The sequence below is a fragment of the Peromyscus eremicus genome, chromosome 3 (assembly GCF_949786415.1).
Source record: "Peromyscus eremicus chromosome 3, PerEre_H2_v1, whole genome shotgun sequence".
In the NCBI taxonomy this organism is placed as follows: domain Eukaryota; kingdom Metazoa; phylum Chordata; class Mammalia; order Rodentia; family Cricetidae; genus Peromyscus; species Peromyscus eremicus.
In genome coordinates, this window is record NC_081418.1 from 64644769 (window position 1) to 64654912 (window position 10144).

The 10144-nt window shown below is 43.8% G+C and overlaps 1 protein-coding gene across 8 annotated transcripts in view; it reads right to left on the reverse strand.

Moving 5' to 3' along the window:
* The window catches only part of Hycc1 (hyccin PI4KA lipid kinase complex subunit 1), an 85890-nt gene extending 79144 nt beyond the window's left edge, over positions 1-6746 (reverse strand). For 2 of the 8 annotated variants that reach the window (XM_059257802.1, XM_059257801.1), the window contains exon 1: positions 6444-6746. The gene's annotated coding sequence lies outside the window, so the exon portion shown is untranslated. Of the gene's footprint in view, positions 1-5694; positions 6278-6443 lie in introns of those variants that run through there. The other 6 variants (XM_059257804.1, XM_059257797.1, XM_059257799.1 and 3 more) reach the window with 6 other exon arrangements.
* Positions 6747-10144: the final 3398 nt, after the last annotated feature.

Genomic DNA, 10144 nt, shown 5'->3' on the forward strand with positions numbered 1-10144 from the left:
AGTGAAAATAGCAAATTCTACTCTTATTTTTCTTAGTCCTTGTTTGCTGGTCCTTTTTTTTTTTTTTTTTTTTTTTAATCTTCTCAACCTAGCATTATTACGGGAACATACATATACATGTACACTACACACAGAGATACTTAAAATTAACAACAATACTAATAAACTGGCACACTGTAGATGCTCAAGAAAAGATGAGTTTATGAGCTAACTAACAAGAAATTTACCACTTGGACAACCGAGAATGCACTTCAGCATTTTACGTTTCAGAAGAGCAGCTCTTCCCATCCCAACGCCTTCAGGCTAAGTCCATCCTCATTCACTGTCCTGACTTTCTGATGCAGCAGCCCCATCTACTGCCACTGCCTCCAGCTGCCTGTCACCGGCTGCTCCCTTAACCAACCATGCACTGTCAGCTTTGGTTCTCATCATAAACTCTCCACAGCCTTACAGACGGCAAATCAGCCAGCTCTGCCTCCAGGCTCATCCTTTAACTTTGCATCAGGAGTCTTTCTTCCACGCTGAGCGTCTATGACTTGACCTCACGGACGCCAACACTCCAGTTTCCTCGTCCATGTGACTGTTCTGTTTCCTAGACACGTCTACCAGTCTGTGACTCGCATGTTTTAGGTGCTGCTTCTCGCTCCACTCATCTCTACATCATCGTCATCTTCCTCCCCATTCCCTTAGCAAGACCAACTTCATGCTTCATACTTTCCCAAAATGGTCTCCCTCTTCTAATGACTATCCTACTTTGAGGACCATGCTGTCATTCTACCTGCCGCTCTATCTGTAAGATCCATCAACTAACAAGTCACTGTGAACTTTGAAATTTAGGTCAAAAGAATAAGTAATACATCTAGCAAGTTCCAAGATGTCAGAGTGGCAACTTTTTATAACCGATGGGGATAGACAGTCTGTGGATACTGATTAGAATCAACATTCTAAACTCTTAATTTATATTTCAAAGAGGGGAGTTCAAAAAGCTCATAATTGTTTGCCCAATTTAAGCACTTTTAAAGCTTACACTCTTCTCTTAAACTTCCTAGCATTACATCACTAACATTACATCACTCTACTCTTTTTGTTTCAAGACAGGGTCTCAGTTTGTTGCCCAGGCTGGTCTCATAGGCTCAGGTACGAGCTGCCACCTCAGACTCCAGAGTAGCTGGGACTGACTACAGACATTTGCCACAGTGCCTGGCCCTTACACAGACATAAACAAAAATAAATATAAATCTTCCAGGAGCTGAAACCCAACATGATCTCATAGTATAAATTTAAGAACTCATACACATTGTGTTTATTAAGTCAAACACAAATGACTGAATGAATTCTTAAGCATTAGAATGAGAAACAACTAATGTCCATCAAGTAATCAAAAGACTCATTGTTCAAGAAAATGCCAAAGAAATTTACCATTTACTACTGAATGTTACCCTGACACAAAGCTCAAAAAGAACAGACATTTCGACTATAATGGAAAAGTACTAGGTTTTCCAAACTCATAGATCTCTTGTTACTTTTACTGTAACATTCTCTACAACATACACACAGGACTTGGGAGTACAATCAATCTTGGAGACCCAATGAGCCTGGGTCTTAAATTTTCATTTAAGTCTGGGCACAAGTTTTAAACTGTTAAGTATATTGTGTACATTTTACAAAAATCAATATTAAGTTCCCCATCCCACCCTACTCCAGAGTCATCTACTATCATCACCATATTAGGCTCTGCTTATTAAAGTAGCAGAAGATACAATATCAACACAGAAGAGACCAGTAATAATTATGACAGAGGTACCAAAATATAACTATACAAAGAGGAAAAACAATAAGATTTCAAATAAGTGATTACATTTACTTTTCAGAAATAAGAAAAGCACAAAGTGTCAAATCAGGAAAATGTGAGGGAGCGGATGTAAATACAGGGACTTGGGGAGATGCTCAGTTGGTCAAGTGCTCACTACACAAGCCTGAGGCCTGAGTTTGTCCCCAGCACATCCAAGTAAAGGTTGGCATCCCTGATACCTCAGTGCAGAGAAGTGGAGACAGGAAGGAGGCTCTCTAGAGCTCTGCTGGACAGTTAGCTAGCCTCATTGTCTAGCTGCAGGCTCAGTAAGAGACCCTGATTCAAAAAAGAGAGCAGAGAATGACTGAAGAAGCCAACTTATGTTGACATCTAGCCTACAGGAACATACACAACCTGCATGCACAGACAACTGGAATGGTGATTCTTCTGTGACAAGGTTTGGGTTTCAACTCACTATACTTAACCTGAACTGAGACCTAACAACTGAGTCTCAGTTTTTAAACTGTAAAATAGGAATGATAATCCTTATTTCATAAAGTTGTACAATTAAATTATTGAAATTATAGAAAGTATTTAAGCCCAATTTGAGATCTCAACAAACTGCAAGGAAGACATACATATTTTTACAGCTTAAACTATTTCAAACCTGCCAAGGGAGAGATTGCTAGAGCAGAGAGAAAGAGAAAGCCCCTTCACATTCTCTGCCCAGATTCTTTGTATTCAGAAAACAAGGTACTACAGAGTTCATGATAGGAAAAATGTACACTCTGAGGTAATTCTCATGCACTTCAAAAACAAGCTACTATCAAGATGTCTTTATCCCCAGAAGAGCACTCTTTGATGAAATCTGCTAAGAATTCTAATACAATTCTACAACCAACAGGTGAAAACAACACATTGTCATCTCAACATACATTCTGAGGGCATGTGATCAGACTTAATACTTCAACTCAAAAAAAGAAAAAGGGCAAAAGATTTTTTTTAACAGATCATAAATGAAAATTTTGAATATTTGACTATGAAACTCTAAAGGCATTCTTGTGCATTTAGGGGTGACTTCTTGGGATTGGCTAGCCTACCACAGGGCTCATCCCTGGGGAAACTGATTCTCCCTCTCTCAAGCACCCATTAATTGCCTGTAGCTCTTCTTTCAGAGAAGAAGCCTCATGAGAATTCCCCCATCCACATTGACATGTCAATTGGTGTGGTCATTTTTTGGTTTGGTTTAGGAAACCATAGTGTTGCAATTTCCTGGTATATACATAAGATTTCCCTGTCATATGCAGAAGACACTGTCTCATAGCAGACATCCCAGCTCTGTCCTCTGACTCTTAATCTTTCCACCCCCTCTTCCATGATGTTCTCTGAGCCATAGGTGTAGAGGTTGTGTTTTAGATGTATTAATTGGGGCTCGGCATCCCACAGTCAGTTTCAAAAAGATTTTCAACTGCTAAATGCTCTCTTTCCTCTGTTCAGATAGGCAGCCTAACTCTGGAGGACAAAACAGATTGTCTGGCAGCACTTGGCTTTCAAATAGTAAGCAACAGACCAACTGTTAATTCCCCACCCCACCCCACCCCTCCAAAACTGACAAAGCATTCCATAGAGATGCTAAGGGTCTCAGGCTCCATGGAAGGTGTTCTTCTGAAGGACATCTGCTCTCACAATATTAGGATACTCTCTGACCTTTTTTGAGGACCTTTAAAAGGCACTTGAGGAAACCAATCTTAGTACTATTGACATCAACAATTATAACAAAGAAATATGCTGTCTTTATTTTCTTGTTCCTTATTAAAGATGTTGCTTCCAGAAATGTCCTTCCTTCTTACTGTCAACCTTCTCTTCAGCTCCTCAAGGACTAAATTTGAATAATTATCTCATTTCCCCCCCAAATCTCTTATCCTGAGTCTACCTTTTTTTCTTTATACATGCATGCAAACAAATACTAAATTCTTTCAACCTATGCTCTACCGTAGTGGGCTTTTTTATAAAGGATTTATTTATTTTATATATATGCCTGTTTTGCCTACATATATATGTTTTGTCTACATATATTTTTTGCCTACATACATACGTGTGTGTGTGTGTGTGTGTGTGTGTGTGTGTGTGTGTGTGTGAGAGAGAGAGAGAGAGAGAGAGAGAGAGAGAGAGAGAGAGAGAGAACTGATGAGTGCCTGGTGCTTTTGAAGGTCAGAAGAGGGCATCAGATTTCCTGGAATTGGAGTTATGGATGACTGTGAACAACCACGTGGGTGCTAGGAACCAAACCAGGGCCCTCTGCAAAAGCAACAAGTATTCTTAATTGCTGAGCCATTTCTCCAGCCCCTAAAATGGTATTTCAACTATGTTCACACAGTGGAATCATCTAGGAAACCAATAATATTTTTAAAGTTTTAAGCTTTTACAGGCAAGCACCCTATACCAACAGAAAGTAGGTGAGTGTTCTCTGGGGATCAGAAGGAAAGATTACAAAGGACACGAACAAACTTTAGGAGGTAATGTACTGGTTCATTACTTTAACTGTGGTAATGATTTTACAAATATAAACATATTAAGCACTAAATGGTGCAACTGAAATATTTATAGTTTATTACATGCCAATCATACTTTAGAAAGTTGTTGAAATAAACGCTGATGCATAGGTTCTATCTGCCCTCATTGGGAAAAGGGTGGGGATTCCTTCTGAGAGAAAAAAATTTTAAGTTCTGCAAAAAATTATGTATGTGTGGCCAAGACAGAGAAGTGCTATTCCATAGCCAGCTTTTTCTCCTTTCTTTACTTCAGTTTTCTTGAAAAGCTCACTCACACATCTCTACTTTATTGCCACCAGTGATCTGATGAATGGTTTGTGAGCTACGCTCCCAAAAGTCACCTATGAAGATTTCCTGGGCTTGATTACAAAATAAATAATAGGCAACAGGATGCTGAATAAGAGTGAACTAGACGATATATTCAAACTTACTGTCAAAATTGCACCATTCTTTAAAAATGCAAAAAAAGGATTTATAAAAGGGATTTTATAAAATAGAAGAATCAAAAACAAAAAAACTAGAAAAAGGAAGAACAGAGTCTTCACTATGGCTCAAATGGTAAAGGCACTTGCTGATGACCAGATAGGATAGGCACCCATAAGGTGAAGTAGAGAATGAACTGATCTGTGATGCCACTGCAGTTGCATGCACACATGTGTACGTGTACACACACACACACACACACACACACACACACACACACTTTTAATTTTCCAAAAGAAAAGACATCAGGAACTGTGCACTGGCCTAGCCCATTCCCCACCCGGTGTTCACATCCAGAGGATGTTAGTCCTGATTACTAACAGGATTTCTAATCTGTTTCTGGCAATAATATTAATAAATCAAATGACTTTAAAACGTATCAATTGTAGAATCTGTTTTCTAAATACATACAGGGCTTCCCCTTGCCACTAAAGTGATCAGATTATCTGAATATCTGAATATCTTTGATGCTTCTCCTGACAAAGCAGCCTTTTTCTTTCTTGTCCTTCCCTGTGCTTCAAAACGTGGTTCAAACTAAGATTCATCCTGTAAACCTTAAAATGTTCACCTAAAGGGAAAAGGTTCTCACAAATGATAAGAGAGGGCTGGTGCTGTTGGCAGCAGAGCAGTCTTAGGAAAACACATCTCCCAGAACTATCACATTGCTTCAAGGTTACACTAATCTTTATGTCTTTATGTAGATAGAAGTTTAAAAACTGAAAAGCTCAAACTGCAACGTGTTGCATGAACCACAGGGCTGGCACATCTCCAAAATCTCCTGTGTTACCCAAAGGACACCCACTTTGCAAAGCCAGTGTAGTCCTGCAGCCTGTAGCAGTCTCTGAGTAGTAGCAGCACTCCCCCTACCTGAGCAACACAGCCTCCGCGTGCTACAGCGTTTTATCCTGGAACCGATTCTGTGCAGTGCAAAAAAACCACTAGGGTCAAATTTAAATCCTTCAGGAACTCTAAAGGTACAAAGCACACACGTGCACGCTGCAGGGCAGATATCCAGTTTTGCCGAAGCGTGCAAACTTGGGGTGTTTTCGGGGGCTGGGGGGACGTTCAGCAGAAACCCCGACGATCCTCGAGAGCGGTCACGGCAGCCTCGGAGGAGGCAGAACTCCAGGGTCCGGGGCGGCGCGGGAAGAAGAGGAGCTCTCCAGGTGATGAACAGACCAAGCTGGCACTCTGAACCCCCCAGCCCCGCGGGACCCGAGACCCGGGGGAGCACGACTCAGAGGAGCACCGGGTCTGCGGAGCCCGCGTGGGCCGTGGGGCCGGACGCTGGGCGGTGGGGACGAGTGGGCAGCGGCCGTAGGCTACGGTGGGCTCCGCGCTAGGCCGACCCTGGGGCGCCCCGAGCTCACCGGCCCAACCGGGCACCGAGCCTCATCGGCTGGCAGCGGGCAGCCGGAGCGACCAACTTCGGCTTCCCGGGCCACCCCGACCGCCCAGCCTCGCGCGGGAGCCGTTACCCGCAACGGGCCGCCGCCCCAGGACGAAGTCCTTGCCCGCCGCCCGCAGCTGCCTCAGCCCCGCTCCTCCCAGACCGAAGAAAGTTCTCGGTCTCCCGGCGCCCCGGGGGGCCGGCGTGCGGCTCGCGGCGGACTCACCAGAGCAGCTCCGGGACCCACCGCGGCCTCGCCTCGCGACCACGGCGACCACAGCAACTGGGCGACTGCGCTCCGCCAGCAGCCGCGCCACCCGCCCCTCTCCTCCTAGCAGCACCGGTCCGGGCGAGCCATCTTCCCTCCTCTCGCTGACTGACAATCCAGCCCCGACAGCCGCCACTGCCGCCAGCCTCTCTGACAGGCACCACCCGGGACCCGTCCCCAGGCAGCCAACCACCACCGCCCCACGTTGGGGCAGCCTATCACTGCCCCCCGGGGTGGGACCAGAACAACTTCTCCACCAATGAGAATCTGCAGTTGTTGGAACTGGGGGAGGAGGGGGGACTTTGAGTGGGCGTGGTCTGAGCGATGGGCGTGGTCGGGGAAACGCCCAGGGGAGATGAGTGACTGTAGGGTTTGTGGTGGCCCCTGAGCAATGATCATCAGGGAAGGTCTCAGACTCTCTGAGCCCTTTAGAGCTTAGGGGCTCCTCAGGAGAAATTAAGCCTTACCAGATACTGTAAAACGTCATCAGAAAAGAAAAGCAAACTGATACTTAATTACTCAAGTAAATCATTTCACAAGAGTATATCAAAATTTGATCAGATCCTCTGAGGGGGGAAATGTACGTTTTCAGAAATAGCAATGAAAATTCTTCCTTTTTCTTATGTTCTTTGCTTTTGGCCTTAGTCTTGAAATTTTCAAATATGGGGTTTAAGAGATGAGTTAAAAGTACTTACTGCTCTTGCATCCATGTGGAAGGTGGTAGTGGTGTTCACATCCTCTGTAACTCCAGTTTCAGGGGATCAGCTGCCTTTGTCTGGCGTCTACAGTCATCCATGCACATATGCACACACACACACACACACACACACACACACACACACACACACACACACACACACATTTAAAAAATATAACAGGCAAAAGGGGAAGGGAGAAATGCCTCAGAGCCTAAGTAGCCTCGCTGCTCTTTCCAGATGAATGGGATTCAGTTCCTGACACCCACATCAGGGTTCATAGCTGCCTGTAACTCCAGTTCCAGGGGATACGATGCTTCTGGCCTCAGAAGGCACCTGCACAGATATGGTACACATACACTCAGGCTTACACATATACACATTAAAAAATAAATCTTTTTCTTAAGAAAGAGAAATTCCAATATACTTCTCCACGTTTTCCATGAGCCACTTTTCATCTTCCTACCTTTTCTTCTTAAGATAATATTATGTGTAAGGACTGGAAACTGACGCCCTGTTAGCCAGCTGCTGCCTGTGTTCCACCATGTCATTTGGCCTTGTAAACTCCCCCCCCCCCATTACAGTCCTCTCAACTCTAATCTGGTTAAATTAGAAGAAGTTTAAAAAAAAAAAAGCCAACCTCCAACCTGGAAGACAGGAAGCCATTCTAGGTTAATGCTAGATATGAAAAAATTTCTCCTAAAGCACTAAGCAACTTTTTAAAACATGCCAAAGAAATAACAATCAATCCATTTTAGGTTTCATCAAGCACATTGCTAAAACAGGATCATCCCTTCAAAGGCATAGTTGGCTATACAAGAAATAATAACAAAATATAGTGTTAAAGTCAACAGAACCATATTCAATGGGCAAAAAGAATACAATCCAAGAAAAATCAAAGAGCTCCACAGAGAAGCTGTTTGAGCTGTACTTGAGACGACAGTAGATCTGTGATGACGGCACAAGCCTATACGCCCAGCTACTGGAGAAGGAGAGGCAGAAGGATCACATGTTTGAGGCCAGCCTGGGCAACGTAGTAAGACCCCAACAAGGTAAAAGTTTATAAGGGCAGAGGGCATGGTCCACAGTAGAACTCCTGCTAATATGTGCTAGCCCCAAGTTCAATTCAGTACCAAAGAGAGTTTTAAGCCAAGGGTCATTTCAGAAAGAGAGCAGCATGTCCAAAGTCACAGAGCTGTGGAAGGGCACAGAGTGGTCAAGGAACACAGAAAGATGAGTGGGGTGGAAGGACGGGAAGTCACCAACTAGCCTACAGCAGAAAGTTGAGATGCAGCTACAAAAAACCTGTAGGCCTGGTATAAGATGTTTACACTAGCACCGTTCACAGTGATGTCTGCAATGTTGGAAGTAGTCTCTATTGTATTGTCCAAAATGGCAGCAACTCACTAAATGTGGATATTGAGCACTTGAGATATGGCATATTTGGGGATCTTAGGGTTTATTTGTTTTTTTAGTTTATTGGTGTATGTGTGTGTGTGTGTGTGTGTGTGTGTGTGTTGCATGTATATAGGTGTGCATGTGCGTAGCATGTGTGCAGAGGTCATTTTTTTATAGAATTGCTTCTCTCCTTCCATCTTTATGTGAGTTCCAGACATCAAACTTAAGTGGTCAGGCTTGTGTGGCAAGTGCCTTTAACCAGTAAGCCATCATGCCAGCCCAGGAACTCCAGTACTAATAAAATTTTAGTAACAATCCTATTGAACACCTCAGGTTTATAGTTTAGTCTATGGGCAATGAGAAACCCTCAGAAGTGTGGGGTGAGGGTATTAGTTTGGGGTTTTTATGAAACATGTAGCCTTGAGCTTGCCTCCTGCCACTGCTTCCAGGAATCTACTCCCATGTCCAGCTCAACAGAACTTTTAAACGATGTGGCCAATATAACGTTGCTTCATTTAGAGGGTAAGAATTCAAAAATAGAGCGAGTCTATTCCCTTTGATGGTATGGTAGTTTGAATGTAATTGGCCCCCATAATCTCATAGGGTGTGGCCTTGTTGGAGTAGGTGGGGTCTCGCTGGAGGAAGTATGCCACTGTGGAGGTGGGCTTTGAGGCCTTATACATGCTCAAGATACCACCCAGTGTCTCAGACCACCTCCTGTTGCCTACAAGATGTAGTACTCTCAGCTACTTCTCCAGCACATCTGCCTGCATGCCACCATGTCCCACCATGATGATAATGGACTGAACCTCTGAACTGTAAGCAAACCACCCTAATTAAATGTTTTCCTTTATAAGAGTTGCCATGGTCATGGTGTCTTTTCACAGCAATAGAAACCCTAAGACAGCCAGGAATCTTAATGAATCAGCCCAGGTTCTGGCAGAGAACTGGCGTGTTCATTTCTGTCCTCTGGGATAGGATGTGGTGAATGAGAGTGTGTAGCCCCAAGGCACAGGGACAGGAAGTCTGAAAAGTTAAATTCTGCTTTCAAGCCCTGGGGAATAGGGGAGTGAAGGTCTAGAGAGAGGAGGAAATCCAAAGACTCAACTAGGTCATCAAATAGATAAACAAGATATGCATAAGAAGATATACTCACACAATCAGTTTTACTGGCCATTGGCCATGCTGGCCACTGATTTAAAGCCAGGGTGTCTACTGGCAGGAAGGACAGAACCAAGGCAAGATTCCAAAAGCTGAAGACCTGAGCCACACCAATAGACAGGGATAGAAGGTGGGAGGAAATATCAGCTTCCTGGATTGTACAGGCGCTTAACTTGTGACACATACAATCAAATGTTAGAAACCAAAGCACAGATAGCTGGCTAACAAACGTGAGAAGCTAACGGTTAATCTTTTGATGCAAACATAAATGAGATGGCACAAGACAATACACAATTAATGCATTGTTCCAGCAGAGGAGCAAGCCTTCCAGTCAAGCATGATGAGGGAGGCTTCGTGGAGGAAGTATCATCTGAACTGTGTCTTGGAAAAAACGGGAGGAGTTTG